General features: G+C 43.9%; 1 long non-coding RNA gene and 1 other non-coding gene across 5 annotated transcripts in view; one reads left to right on the forward strand and one right to left on the reverse strand.

Moving 5' to 3' along the window:
• Positions 1 to 233: 233 nt before the first annotated feature.
• LOC109249359 (uncharacterized) overlaps positions 234 to 14,642 on the reverse strand; it is a 68,279-nt gene continuing 53,870 nt past the window's right edge. Inside the window, exons 1-5 of one of the 4 annotated variants that reach the window (XR_002072538.2) lie at positions 5,325 to 5,703; positions 4,141 to 4,273; positions 3,019 to 3,251; positions 1,696 to 1,843; positions 234 to 681 (exon numbers count right to left, since the gene is read on the reverse strand). This is a non-coding gene — a long non-coding RNA (uncharacterized LOC109249359). Of the gene's footprint in view, positions 682 to 1,695; positions 1,844 to 3,018; positions 3,288 to 4,140; positions 4,274 to 4,419; positions 4,712 to 5,324; positions 5,704 to 14,642 lie in introns of those variants that run through there. The other 3 variants (XR_002072536.2, XR_002072537.2, XR_008418310.1) reach the window with 3 other exon arrangements.
• On the forward strand, positions 12,158 to 12,244 carry LOC128774001 (small nucleolar RNA SNORD35). The gene has a single exon (XR_008418481.1). It is a non-coding gene; the product is annotated as a small nucleolar RNA SNORD35 (small nucleolar RNA).

Genomic DNA, 14,642 nt, shown 5'->3' on the forward strand with positions numbered 1-14,642 from the left:
AAATGCAAACATTATAAGTGGGTAAAAGCAGGATACAAAGTTTAGTACTAAGTTTGAGCTCAGGTATGAAAAGATCACAAAACTTCACAGAAAAAGTCTGGAAGGAAACAGAAAAATGCCAACAATATGATAACCACTAAGGAGTGTTTTGAGTGATACCATGGTTGGATTGACATTTAGGAATTCCTCGGAGTCTCTGGGTGGGAACGTGATCCAAAAATGTGAGCCCAGAATAGGTAACGTGAGTGGCTTTATTCAGTTCTCCTTTACCCCAAAAGATGAAAGGTAATTACACAGCAACTTGTCACAATCTACTTACTGCTCTTCTGTTTTTCTCCAAATCATGATCTTATCAGTTTCTATTAATATTTGTAGTGGACTCTGACATCTAAGGTGCCACCTATTATCTGGAAAACTTGGCATTTCTCACATCGGTGAGTTTAGTACAGCCCTCATTCACCCAAGCTGTTCACTAAGGTGCAGCCTCCCCCTGGCCCTGACCGTCACGACCACCACATGTGAACATGACAGCAAACTTGAGTCGTTTCCAAAGTCGCTAAGATTTCCTTCCATCAGGGAGACTTATGTATCTTCCAGGAAGGCCCCCTCTCCAGGGCGCTGGAGTTTTATTGTCAGTTCCAACTCTTTTCACCTTCTTCTCCCTCCACTTATTCCGAAAGCCTGGAGGAAAAGAAAAACAGCCACTTGTCACAAAAAGATTGGGGACGCCAGCTCTAGGATAATCTGACCCGTGTCCCATCTACGAGGCAACTACAAATTAGTGATATTAAAGGAACAGGAATACGGTCAATCGCCTCCCATTGTTTGGAATGTGCACTAGAATAGAATTGAAAGTCCAGATTTTGAAATCTAAAGAGATCCAATCTCATTAGAAGCGCTAAGGCTGCACTGCCCGGTACAACAGCAACAGTAGCCAAGTGGGGCTCTTGAGCCGTTGAAATGTGCTGATCCGAGCTGAGAGGTATTGTAAATGTCAAATTCACACTGGATTTCAGAAACTCAGTATGCAAAAAAAAAAAAAAAAGAGAGAGAGAGAGAGAGAAAAGAAAAAAGAATACAAACTCTCATTTAGAATTTTCTATATTGATTACATGTTGAAATGATAACATGTTAGATATATCAGTTACATTGATTAAATCATATATAATATTAAAATTAATTTCATTTGGGTTTTTTGGTTCATTTTTAAGTGTAGCTTTCAGAAAATGTTAAATTACATCTGTGCCTCACATTTGGGGACCACATTATATTTTTTTTAATGTTTATTTATTTTGAGAGAGAGAGAGAGAGAGAGAGAGAAAACGCATGCGTCTGCATGAGTAGGGAAGGGGCAGAGAGGCAGCCAGAGAATCCCAAGCAGGTTCTGAGCGCTCTCAGCACAGAGCCCACCGCCGAGGAGGGGGGTCCATGAACTGTGAGATCATGACCTGAGCCAAGATCAAGAGTCAGACAATTAACCAACTGAGCCCCCCGGGCGCCCCAATCACATTAGATTTCTATTAGATACGTGCTGTGCAAGATATATTGCCAGGTACCCCTTATACTCCTGTTTCTATAGAAAACATAATTAACACTTGCTGCTGGGCTTCTTTGTGGCCTAGCTGGTTAGGGGGCAGTTCCCTCTTTTAATCGACATAGCAGCCCCACAAGGCACACATGAGTTTGCCTACTTACAGATGAGAAACCTGAGGCTCAGAGAAGTTCAGCAACTTGCCCGTGGCCATCCATTGATATATGGTAGAGTCAGGAGATCCAACACTGGATTATCGTTCAGGGAGTTACCCAGTTGCCAAGGCTTTTGTCTCTGCCATGACTTGAAGACCTATACAAGCAGAGGGAGCGATGCCAAACAAATGCAAGCAGATGAGTTCTCTAAAACTGCAATCGCTTTGCACAGACAAGCCTCAGTAAAAAATAAGACTACACCTTCCTAGTCCTAGATCCCATTTGACAAACATATGACTAGTGACAAGCAATAAAGTATTGCCTTCCTGTTCAAGCTAACCGTAACTTGGAAAAAGGTACGGAATGGGTGCTTTTGAAGAGCTAGGCTTTCCCACTCAAAAAAGGAAGATTGGTGTATTCGTCTAAACTTTCAGATGTGGCAGGAAGAAAAACTTGCTACTTAGCCCTATAATTTACAAATAAACAGTGCTGCTGTTATTTTTGGCCAGGTTTATAGATTCCAAGGGAATGTTTAACACTATAAAATAATGGAAACTGATTACAGTAATTTATATTCCTAGGGATGAATAAGAGGTTTGGCTAATCCATATCTTCCTCTTCAAAACTCGGTATCGTCAGACAGCTTCATTGACTGCTCCAGTTTGTGGTTTGGATGTTGGGTTCACGGATGTTCATTTTACCTATGTATTTATTTAAAGAGAGAGCCATGCACGGACCTGATATCTTGAGCCCAGGATTATAATTCAGTTCTATGTAATGATGGACCCCCTTCAAAGATAGTACAGTCACAGCATACTGATCAGGTTTCTATAAATGCATGCTATCGATTTCCATAAACGCCTCAGCCCAATCAGGGGCTCAAAGATCCAGCCTCATTCTAGATACCATTCAGAATTGGGAAGTATCTGTTCCTTCTCCAGAGAACCCTTCCCTTTACGCTGTCTCCACTTAAGAAGTATCATCCTACCCAGCCTGAAAAGCTCTCCTTTGCTCCACACAGTTCCCCTTCCCAAGAAAATACAACTCTTCAGCATTCCATTCCCTCAAGACTCTGCTCTTTCCTAGCCATGACTCCAAGTTCAACCTTTAGGCACCATAGCCGAGGAGTTGGGTCAATATTTTGTGGTGTGGACCTTTGGGCATTCCTTGCGACAGCAGGCATCCCATCACCTGTCCCCGCTGAGGAGTCGGATCGGCCCTAGATGCTGATAATCCCCACTCGGCCATCCCACAAGATTAGGCAGTTCTACTAGCACTGACAGCGTGGTCTTAGGCAGGTTAGCTAACCTCTCTGAGCTTTGGTTTTCTCACCTGGGAAATGGGAGTGATAAGGCCTCCTTTAAAGATTTGTCTCGAGAGGTGGAGAAGGTACCCTCCCGGCCGGAAGAAGCTCTCAATTATGGGCGCTGTGGCTGATTCGATGCATTCGAACGGGACAGCACAGCCTCGGAGACACCTGACCCCAAAGTTGCAGGCCTAGATCTGCCACGAAGTAGCTCTGTGGATTTGGGAAAATTGCTTCATCTTTCCATGCCCAATTCCTCCTATGTAAAATGAGAGGGCTGCACTTCAGCTGATCTCTAGAAAGAAGATCATGAGTCTCTGAGAAGAGCTCTAACTAAAATACTCAATTATTCATCAGTGCCCATGTAGTCACCTGCTACTATCTTTCATCGGGTACTAACTTATTCAACAGATCCTGAGGGAAGAGTGAGCACAAGCACTTTCCCAGAAAACAAGAGAAAATAATTTTGTGTTCCTTGAGGGAATAATTAACCTGAAGGGTAAAGGAAATAGTGAAGGGGGGAACAACTACCCCCACTGTACAAATAAAAGCTATATTCGTGTTCAAAACCAAGTTCAGAACTCTGATATTATTCAGAGTGAGTTAATTATTGTGTGAGTCAGAGCTGTATTCTGTCTCCCCTTGTATAACTCCTTGTATAACCCTTTTCTTCTTTTATTCCTTTCCCTCAAATGACTTCATTCTTTCTGTGTGTGTGTGTGTGTGTGTGTTTCTTCTCAGGATTCCTATTGTTGCTCTGGTTTCAGCGACAAAGCCACTTTGGTCTTGAGTGAGTTTTATCTGGCAGTATAACCTGAGGAACGCCTGTTCCCATTTTTGTGCTCTGTGGCCGCACGAAAGTGGAGGAGGCTGGGCTCCTACATACACCTCATAGTCGTGGTCAAGGAATTCCATGTGAATTATATGTAAGCTGAATTTCAGTAGACAATAAAAACCAGAGGAACGCTTTCTCTCACAGTTATTTGTACAGGTGCTGCCGAAGAGAGCATTCTCTCTTTGAACGGCAAGATTATTTGAACTTCCAACCTGGAGCCAGTCTTTGGCTCTATCAACAGCCTTTCTGGCTTTCCACACGGAAGAAGACTTAGCCGTATCCTCCCCTCAAGCTTCTCCGTCAAGTCACTCACCTAATATGCTCTTGTTCTCTGTCTGCTCATAGGACTCACCGCGCTCCATGAAGAACCACTGCATACACACTGCAGAACTGCTCTGAGATATCAAGTCACTCCGACTCCCTGGAGACACAGAATCTCTTCAACACTAGAATGAAAGGAAGAGAGAATGAGAGGGTGAGCTCACGGGTCCAGTCTCAGAATAACCAAGAATGGAGACAGGGATGGCCGCAAGCAAGGAGCAGAGAGCTGAGAGAAAGAGGGAATGATTCCGGCCAAAGGTGACAAGCGTACAAGGAGACGCGGCTAAGGCCCTGCGGGTCTGGAGTCCTGTCTACCACCTACGTGTCTTTCTGGGAAGGCAAAGTACTGGTGCACGTGTACGGTGGTGGCCGTGCAGCCTTCAGCCGCTCCCGGCAGCAGTTTCCTGTCCGACTTCTCACCAGCACGTAGCTTTTCCTGAAGACCCTGTTCTCACTAACGTCTGCCAGAAACACTTAGAGAAGATGACCCCTTCCCTCCCCCACACCGAATTCATGCTAAGGTCACTGACCAATGATCTTCATGTCCAGGGGATACTTTTTAGTCCCTATTTTTCATGATCTCACAGTCACTCCGTCCTTTCTGAAAAAAACTCCCTTTTCCTTTCAGTTCATTGGCTCCACACCCTCCTTGTTTTTTCCTTTGCTTTCTAGTCATTTCCACGTCTCTTTCTCTGACCTCTGCTCCTCTGCTTCCTTTGAGGTCCCTTAGAGCCCTTTCAGAGGCCCTCCTCTTACCGGCTTCTCCCTTCTTGGGCAATCTCCGCTGTCCCCAGAACGTCACTTGCCGTTGAAATTCTAACTCCCAAGTTTAAATCTCCTGCCCCTGGGTATGCAAATGCCTACTTGACATTTCCCCATGAATGTCTCAGTGACCCCCTCAGGTTATACATGTCCAAAGTCATACTCGTGTTCTTCCCACCAAAGTTCTTCTCTTCCAGCATGGTTCCCTTCCTTAGAAAATGGCAGTTCTGCTGAGCAGGTTGCTTAAGTATGAACCTAGGCACCATCCCTAACACCTCCCGCTCTGTCACCTCTCACGCTCCATCAATCGCCAACTCTTTTGATCCTCTGACCTATATGTCCATCTCTTAAACCCTTCTGCTTCCCTCCGTCCTCACTGCCACCATCTTAGCCAGGACCGCCATTACTTCTCACCCGGGCTGTTGCAGTATCCTTCTAACTGGTCTCTTGCCATCTTCTGTTGCACCTCAATCCATTCTTCCATCCACTATAGCCTACGTGATCTTTAAGAGTATAAATACGGAGGGGCGGGGCGTTGGCGCCTGGGTGGCTCAGTTGGTCGAGCGTCTGACTTCAACTCAGGTCACGATGTCACTTTTGATGAGTTCGAGCCCCATATCCGGCTCTGTGCTGACAGCTGACGACCTGGAATTCAGAACATGTCCCCATTTTCGTAAACTCTGCTTAGAATCCTTCAACACCTCAGGGCAGCTGGGTGGCTCAGTCGGTCAAGCATCTGACTTCGGCTCAGGTCAGGATGCCGCGTTCGTGGGTTCGAGCCCCGCCGACAGCTCGGAGCCTGGATCCTGCTTCAGGTTCTGTGTCTCCCTCTCTCTCTCTGCCCCTCCCCTGCTCATGCTCTGTCTCGCCCTGTCTCAAAAATAAACATCAGGAAAAAACTTTTTAATAAAAATAAAACCATAAATATGGGCATGCCACGATCCTTCCACGGCCTACAAGGCCCTGTCTCACTTAGCCCTAGTCACCCCTCCATCTCCTCTTGTACAGCACTAGCCCTTATTCTGTTGGCTCCAATGGCACTGGATTTCTCTTAACTCGTTAAAACACAATGCTTTGCCTGCCTACAGCTTTTGGATATGCTCTACCGATTGTCTGAAAGGCTCTTTCAGCGTCAGAGTCTGCCTTAAACGTCACATCCTCAGGAAAACCTTCCCTGACCATCCAGAAGAAAGAGCTCTCCTTTTAGTCATTTGCATCGTACCATGCAGTACTTCATAGCACACTGCACACTTGAAGTTGATTAATAGCCATTTTGGTTTAATGCCGGTCTTCCTCCTGTGGCCATAAGTTCCGTATCGGCAGAGCCCATGTCAGTTTGTCCACAAGGGAGGTCTCAGTTCCTAGCTGATGGTGGGCTCCCAATAAACTCTGTACAGTAACTGACTCTGAACACTCCTGCCTGCCATTACCCCTAACGCTTTCACCAAAGCACTCTCACTGAATTGAAAATAGCCTGTCGAATCCTCCTACATTAGCTTCCTGTGGCTGCTGTAACACATCACCACAAACTGAGTGACTTCAAACAGCACACGTTTATTCTCTGACACGTCTGGAGGTCAGGAGTCCTAAAATCAAGGAGTTAGCAGGGCTGCGTTCTTTCTGGAAGCTCTAAAGAGGAATCTATGGCTGGGCCTTTTCTGCCTTCTAGAGGCTTCCTGCATTCCTTGGCTCATGGCCTCACATCACTCCAACCTCTGCTTCCCTCATCATGTCTCCTTCTCGTCTCTCCTGCCTCTCTCCTATCAGAACCTTTGTAATGACACTGCGCCCATACAGATAATCCAGAATCATCTCCCCATCTCAAGACCCTTAGCTTAATCATATCTGCAAAGTCCGTTTAGCCACGTGAAATAACCTATTCACAAGCTCTGGGGACAAGCAGATGGGCATCTATGCCTCAGAGGGTAAAATTTTTGCCAAGTTTTCTGGAAAAAATACTGAACTTTGCTACGAACTATCACCTACCATACACACTCTGTACACACCATGATATGGACCATATTACGACTCTTTCTCCTAGATCCCCTTGTAAATTAGCTTTGATTAGTATGTCCTTGAGGATGTACATATATTCCATAGTGTCTGCATATACACAGTACTCAGGGATCCTTAGAATATCCTTCCAGATTTCTGTCCCTTTGGTGAGGAAGACAGAGCCAGAGCATGGGGAAGAATAAAGCCGGCGAAGCAGCTGACGTGACCTTGCCTTGTTTGACCCCGGAGTCTCCCCTCCCGACTGCGAGTCTCCCTTCCAAGCTGTTGCTTCCTTGAGAAAATGGCTGAGGGGATGGTCACAAGCTGCCTCACGTGGAAGAGTCGCAGCAAGAAGCTGTGGCCGAACATTTTTAGACACATTTATAATCTGTCAGAAAGTACACAAATACTTGACAGTGAGTGTGGAAGCAAAAAGGGTGTCGTGATCCAAATAATTTGCATCTTAAACACTTGACTTAATGGGTATGAAGATTCTGGAGGTGAGAAGGCCTGATCCCCAAGGTGCTACCTACAGACTGTTCACCTCAGACTTGGGGTGAGTGGAAACACTCAGCCTCAGGCGTGGTCCCGTCTTATGTCACAGCTGCCCTTACGTGCTCTCCTTGGCCGTTATGGGAATCAAACAGAAGATGTTGCTTCTGGCAGCAGAGTGTCCTAAGAGTGAATCTCTTGTTCCCAACCAGCACGATCTGGGGAAATAAAGACAGGTCTCTCTCTCTCTCTCTCTCTCTCTCTCTCTCTCTCTCTCTCGGAACCTATTCCCCCTGTAGTAACCACATCTCAGCTCATTCATCCTTGGTCCCATCTAGACATTATTGCTTTATGGGCATTCTGGTTTCCCCCCAAGTTCTGATTATTTACCCACAAAAGATTTCCAAGGGGACAGGAAGCAATTGATAACACTTGTTGTGTACTCTACTTACCTTTACCTATTAAAATAATAAACATCACTACTGAGAAAAGTTCTAGGTAAGTTGTTCTAAGTCACCTAACCCTGAGATGGACACACCTTTAGTGGAATCTAGTCACAATGTCTTACAGCTTGGAGGGTAGAGGTCATCTGGTCCACCCCCTCATTTTTGTAGATGAGGAAGCTGAGGTTATAGACACCTAAGGAAACTGTGCGAGGACACGCAGGTCAGGGTGTCGACAGTTTCATAAAGCCATAAAAACTATCAACCAAGATTCTACCTCTCCAGTTGATAACAGTCATAGATATAGCTCCCATGTAATAAATTCAGTCTTTCACAGTTTTAAAGTTTGGTGATAATTCCACCCAAGCGAGGCCAAAGTTTACTTCAAACCTATGAAAGAAAATCTTACTAAGCAATTAATGGTCTAAAAAGGTCACAGAACATATAGTTTACCTATGTCTAGTAACAAACAAGTTAAAGGACGTTTGCCTTTACACGCAACTATACTTCTGATTTTACAATAAATCATTAAAATGGGCTTTGCGAAACTTCAGCTTAGAATCATCTTGTCAATTATTTAATCGTCATTATTATATACTTGCAATTTTAAAAATTGTTTCTTTTAAACAATGAGCCTGAGAACTTACATTGATCAAGCCTTATTATCCCTTTATGGACTCAGAGTTAGAAGGGTTTAACCGCAGGGCTTCAGAGCAAATCAGAAACTGTGTGACAAAGCCAACTCTTCCAGAACAACTGCTCTCATTCACCTTGAGTGAATCTTGGACACTTTGGCTTTGATGAATAGAGAGGGCGGAGTGTTCGGGAATTTGTTTTTCCCCACCAGTAATGATGCAGTACTTTTAATGGCAACCCCTATTTATACACATCAAAAACCGCTTCAGATGAAAACTGACAAGTCACTACCAGGCACTAGGTCTTTCTGACGAAGTCCTTTGCCCTTCCTGCCTGCAACCCCACACCATTATCCCAGGCAGTTTGTGTCACTCAGCTCTCGGCAAAACAGCAAATGTGAAAGGATTTGGATTAAACTCTGGACCCCTAGCAAGAGATTTAAGAAAAGTCCAATTTTTTCTTCATTGCAAAATTAAACTGATTCCTAGTGCAAAGTTCTTTCCCTCATTTAGGACAGGGAATGTTATCCAATGCTAGGTAGTTGTAAGAGAATCTGGCTTTGGGCTGGATCCCTGCATTGAAGAGACATTTTTCATGTTCCCTGTGATTTTATCTCCCTCTTCCTTCCCTTGTATCTAGGGTTGCCAGGTAAAACATACAGGGTGCCCAGTGGAAGGTGAGTTTCAGATAAACAACAAATTTTTACATATATATTAAAGTTTTTTATTTATTTTGAGAGAGAGAGAAAGAGAGAGAGAGAACACAAGCAGGGGAGGGGCAGAGAGAGAGAATCTCAAACAGGTTCCACGCTGTCAGTGAAGAGCCCAATGCCAGGCTCAATTTCACAAACCCTTGAGATCATGAATGGAGCCAAAATCAAGCGTCAGACACTGCACTGATTGAGCCACCCAGGTGCCTCACCAACAAATATATTTTGAGTACAAGTATGTCCCGTGCACTATTTGGAGCATATTTCTACTTTAAAAACCTATTTGTTGATTATATGAAATTCAAGTTTCAATGGGTGTCTTGTATTGATCATTTGTTTTTGGCTTTTTGTTTTTCTAAATGTGACAACCCTACCTGATTGTCCTCTTCCAACACTGCTTTGTTCTTTCTCCTAAAATTTTCTTCAATGGGCTTTCTTCCCAATTTCATTTACCTCTTTAAGGACAGTGGGTTTTTTTCTTTACCTTCTGCTCTTGTTTGGTGGTGGTGGTGGGGGGGGGGGGGTATTAGTGTTTAGTGATTTTGGATTGAGATGGGTAGTACCAGCCTTCTGTATGAAGGGGCTCAGAGCCACACATCAAGGAAGATTTGAATAGGGCCTGTGTGAAGCCATCTCTTCTGAAGTTCTGCCTTCACCACATACCCCTTGGAGTTAAGCGTTGCCTTCTCTAACCGGTGCTTCCAAAACGTCCCTGGGAAACATTAACACAAGTTACTAATAGCTTAGTAGAAGCGGTAGTAATGATTTTTAAATGTTGTCTCCGTCTAATTTATAAAGTCTTTCTTGGAAGTATAACATGCATACAGAAGTGGGTCCAGTCAGTAAGTGCACAGCTGGGGGCGCCGGTGTGGCTCAGTTGGTTAAGCATCAGGTCACGATCTCACAGTTCGCGAGTTCGAGCCCCACTGTCAGTGCAGAGTCTGCTTGAGCTTCTCCCTCTCTCTCTGTGCCTCCCCCATTCACAAGCTCTCTGTCTCTCTCAAAATAAATAAATAAACTTTAAAAAAAAATGAGTGCACAACTGGATGAATTTTCCCAAAGGGAGTGTACTCAGGTAACCAGCACACAGATCAAGAAATACAACATTAGCAATAGCACTGCTAGGAATTTACCCAAGGGATACAGGAGTGCTGATGCATAGGGGCACTTGTACCCCAATGTTTACAGCAGCACTCTCAACAACAGCCAAATTATGGAAAGAGCCTAAATGTCCGTCAACTGATGAATGGATAAAGAAGTTGTGGTTTATATACACAATGGAATACTACGTGGCAATGAGAAAGAATGAAATATGGTCTTTTGTACCAACGTGGATGGAACTTGAGACTGTTATGCTAAGTGAAATAAGTCAGGCAGAGAAAGACAGATACCATATGTTTTCACTCTTATGTGGATCCTGAGAAACTTACCAGAAGACCATGTGGGAGGGGAAGAAAAAAAAAAGTTAGAGAGGGAGAGAACCAAACCATAAGAGACTCTTAAAAACTGAGAATAAACTGAGGGTTGATGGGGGTGGGAGGGAGGGGAGGCTGGGTGATGGGTATTGAGGAGGGCACCTGTTGGGATGAGCCCTGGGTGTTGTATGGAAACCAATTTGACAATACATTTCATATAAAAAGAGAAGTAAACATTGAAAAATGCCATTAAAAAAATAAATACAACATTAGAAGGGAAATCCTGTCACGTGCTACAATATGGAGGAAATTTGAGGACATGATACTATGTGAAATAAACCAGTCACCAAAGGATAAATACTGCATGATTCCACCCATATAAGGTATCTAGAGTAGTCAAATATATAGAAATAGGAAGTAGAATGGCAATTACCAAGGGCACTGGAGAAATGAGGAGTTATTGTTTAATGGGTACAGTTTCAGTTTTACAAGATGAAAAAGTTCTAAAGATCTACTTCAAAACGATGTGAATATACTTAACACTACTGAACTGTACGCTTAGAGACAGCCAAGTTGGTAAATTTTACGGTATGTATCTTTTACCACAATAAAACAAGAAACACAACATTACCAGCTCCCCCAGAAGCTCTCGAGCTCCTTTCCAGTCATTTCTGCCTGTCCAAGGTAACCACTATCCTCCTCTCCGAAGACAGCCCATCTGCTCTAAAAAGATTCTAGAGTTAGTAAGAAAAAAGGTGTACCAGACCCCTTTCCTTCTGACGGGGAGACTCCTTCAAATCAGAAAAGGACCGGCCGAGAGCCTTAGGCTCGCTGTGGTGGGAGGTGCTGAGGGAAGAAAAGGGCACCCAAGAGAGAAGACACAAGCGCTGGAAACAAACACCAGCTACTTTGCGTTCTTGCCAAAGGTGAGCCCTGCATGTTCATTACAAGTTTATTCACTGACGACGCATTGTTTTTCATTTTCACTGTGTTGACAACATGATCTGTAGGTTCATATTAGGGTCCCGCTCAAAGTATGCATTTATTTTTTGTTACTGTGTGCACAGCACTAAGTGCTTATTTTCTTACCGGAGTGTTTATTGCCTCTACGTAAGGCATGAGATGAAACAGATGTGCTCGCTCCTGCCTGCCTCCGAATTCCTCACGGGCAAATTCTAAACTCAAGGAAATTTAGGCTCACTTCATTTTACAACAGTAAAAACTGATCCACTGGCCTTTTTGACTACGTCCTTTTCCAAGAGGTCACCAAATGTTCTGAAGAACGAATGGCAAAACTGTCAACTCTGATCTAGAAAATGGGTAGGGGCGCCTGGGTGGCTCAGTCGGTTAAGCGGCCAACTTCGGCTCGGGTCATGATCTCGCGGTCCGTGAGTTTGAGCCCCGCGTCGGGCTCTGTGCTGACAGCTCAGAGCCTGGAGCCTGTTTCAGATTCTGTGTCTCCCTCTCTCTGACCCTCCCCCGTTCGTGCTCTGTCTCTCTCTGTCTCAAAAATAAATAAACGTTAAAAAAAAATTTTAAAAAAAATGGGTAAAATTCCGCAGACGATGGCTTTTTCTCATGATGGTCGGCGGATGCCGCTGTGGGCAGTGGCAATAATGCCAATGGCTCAGCTGATGCCAGGAAGGAAAAATAAGGAAAATGGGTAAAATTGTTACGTTAGACCACAAATGGTAGTGACTGGGGCAGAGGTGAACAATTTGCTTATAGTCTTGAAGCCAAGGGAATGCGATGTCAGATGGTAGGAAGATATGCTGGGACCGTGGAAAAAGAAATGGCATTGCCATATCATGCTAAGGATTAGCCACTTAGATTAGTTATTGGGTCTCAGACCCAATGACTCCTTTAATAACACATACTCAGTAGCCCTCCTGTACTAACCTGAAATGAAACTCACAGGTGATACCACATACCCCTACGCATAATTGTAAAAAACAATCAACGTAACGCCGATAGAAAGGACAAATAAAAATAAGTAATTTATAATAAAATAACATGCACCTCAAAATGTAAACTCAGGCACAGCGATGCTAGAAGACAAAATAGAGGAGCCGAACGCTTACACTGTCATACCATCACTGTGAGTGACGGTGCAAGACAAAGACTGACACAGGTGTGCCCTAGTGGCAAAATCAGTTACCACCAATGTTGCTAAGACTTCCCAACATGGTGAACAACTTTTGGAGGGTTCGAAGCAAAACTAAATGCAAGCATCCTTGTAAAAGATGCTTGCATCTTGGAAACCTGGGTGCTTATTTTCATCAACATGACAGCTCAGCAGAATATCTCTGAAGGTCACGGTGCCTAGGTGGCTCAGTCGGTTAAGTGTCTGACTCGATTCCGACTCAGGTCATGATCTCAGCATCAGGAGATCAACCCCTGCATCAGGTTCCACACTGAATGTGGAGCCTGCTTAAGATTCTCCCTCTCTCTCTGCCTCTCCCCTGCTGTCATGTGCACTCTCTCTCTCTCTCTCTTAAAAAAAAAGATTTGAAGGTCATTCAGAACATGGGACAATTTCCAATTCTAGCATCTCTGGCCGGACCCTTTAGATTTCAACAGTGCTCCCCAATAACTGCAACAACAACAAAAACTACCACCATCTATCCCCGCCCCAGGACGATACCACCTCCCATTTAGTATCCCTGATTTAGAGTAAAACATTTTATTTGCAGAAGGATTTTTCAATTAATTTGTTTTTATTTTAGAGAGAACGCGCGCGAGCAGGGGAGAGGGGCAGAGGGAGAGTGAGAATCCCAAGCGGGTTCCACACTCAGCGCAGAGCCCGACAGTGGGGGCCGATCCCATGACCCTGGGATCATGACCTGAGCAGAAATCGAAAGGTGGACGCTCAACTGATTGAGCCACCCGGGAGTCCCACTGCAGAACCATTTTTAAAATCTTTAAATATATCACTGATAAAATGATCCGTTTCCTTAGCAATTCCCCCAATTGTGATTCACATTAAAAAAAAAATGATGTTGAAATTTACAGTCCCACAAAAAAAGGAGTTTCCCAAGATCTGAGCCAGTTAGCTCATCAAGGGAGTCAATATATAAAATTACATAGCACTTTTTGGGGGGAACACCTACTTGGTCTTTTAGTCATTAAAATAACAGGTTGACAAAAGGAAAAAAGAGAAAAACCCTGCAGGTTGTCTCATCAAGAAAAGCAATTTAATGAGAAGGTGTCATACAGATGTAGGATAATAATAAATATTATAATTATTGTTTTGTCCCCCTTTTCCAGCCATTCTGTTCAGTTGTGTTTTTCAAAAATACTCAGTAATTATGAAACTTCTTTATTAGCAGCATAAATATAAATCAAAAATCCTGCACGCACTGTCAGTCCCAGTCTAGAGAGCACTGCCCTCAGGGTGGGTTTCACGAGTCTTGGGGCCAGCAGTGTGGCTGGAGCACCTGATTCTAGCTCAGAAAGCTCATTATACTCATCTCTTCCCAACTGTGCATCCAGCGATGTCAAGTTCATGGCCTGAAAGCAGCAGTGACGGAAGTATCAGCACAGAAATTGGCCGGCGCTGCAGATCAGGTCCACCACCACCACCCACACACCCTGAACTCCAGAGAGTTCTGTTAAACATTCACCAGACACCACTGCATGGGGCTGGCTCCCTGGAAAGAAATACCCATCACAGAAGTACAAAACAAGATTTTGTTACATCCTCTTGGGAGACAACAGTCCATATTGGGCTCTCTAACGTTTCATCCAATTCTAGCAAAGTACCAAATGATGGCTCATAAATGACCAAGGAAACAAAGCTAAACAGAAACATCAATTCACTAGTATCCAAATATTTATTCAGTACTATGTGCAAAACAGTCTTCTTAAATTCTTTCTGCAAAAAGGCAAGACAGACATTAAATAAGTACATAATGTGCAATGGACCAATGTATATGCTGCCAATTTAAAGAGATAATTCAACAATGACGCTAACATTTTTTGTCTTTATCAAAGGGAATATTAATATTAAATGTGCATGGTGACAGGTATTAAACAAATATTG

Source organism: Panthera pardus, unplaced genomic scaffold (assembly GCF_024362965.1).
Source record: "Panthera pardus isolate Hobbes unplaced genomic scaffold, ASM2436296v1 HiC_scaffold_27, whole genome shotgun sequence".
In the NCBI taxonomy this organism is placed as follows: domain Eukaryota; kingdom Metazoa; phylum Chordata; class Mammalia; order Carnivora; family Felidae; genus Panthera; species Panthera pardus.